Source organism: Achroia grisella, unplaced genomic scaffold (genome assembly GCF_030625045.1).
Source record: "Achroia grisella isolate CSIRO2021 unplaced genomic scaffold, CSIRO_AGI_Agris_v1 utg327, whole genome shotgun sequence".
NCBI lineage: Eukaryota > Metazoa > Arthropoda > Insecta > Lepidoptera > Pyralidae > Achroia > Achroia grisella.
This window is the reverse complement of record NW_026712799.1, coordinates 313,348-314,100: the sequence shown is the minus strand read 5'-3', so window position 1 is coordinate 314,100 and position 753 is coordinate 313,348. Positions and strand designations below refer to the sequence as shown.

Below are 753 nucleotides of genomic sequence, written 5' to 3'. Positions count from 1 at the left end.
CAGAAGTGACGTAAATAATTTTTTATAAAGTATACTTCGGTGTATCTGAAACAAAAAATGCAGTATTAAATGCAGTGTAAAGTTTCATATACATGCAATTGGACAAGTACAAAACAGTAGTGAATGAAGTTCGGTGTACAAACCTGCAAAGTTGTAAAGACGGTAAAAACTCGTTACGCCAAATCGGCCACTAAAACTCCTGAAGCGAAAATTCTATCCAACTTCAATTTACTTTTATTGTTCTTACTCTTCCTATTCTTCGAAACAAAAGTTTTTTTCTTACGTTTTACAGGCCATCTAAGCATTTTTTATACTCGTTCAAACAAGCGCAACGTCAAAATTTCACGTTTGAGTTTTCCTCGTTTCACTGTATCAAAGGAAATGGTGAGAATCTCGTTCCCACTGTAATGTAAATAATCTTTATTTGAATTTTCCTTTTTTGTATCTCCTTTCTTTAATAATACTCTTGTACACAGATATTGACCCAAACGCAAACATATGGCATTACTCAATTTATCTCCGTATTTTAACTTTTAATTATTTTTTAAATTGATCATTGACTCTGAAAATATTTTAAAATCTTAAATTAACAACAATGGCTTTTAGCTGTTTTAACGTTCACCTTTATTAGGTAGGTTTCCCTTAAAAACGCATAAATCTTTCGCCTTTCACTAAAGATTTCCGTGGAAGAGAACACTCAAAGGTTCAACCTACCTACACATTATATTGGTACTTTCTTAGTAAAAATAAAGA

General features: G+C 31.5%; 1 pseudogene; it reads left to right on the top strand.

The window, feature by feature from the left end:
• Positions 1-627: 627 nt before the first annotated feature.
• Positions 628-753, top strand: LOC131843723 (U5 spliceosomal RNA; annotated as a pseudogene).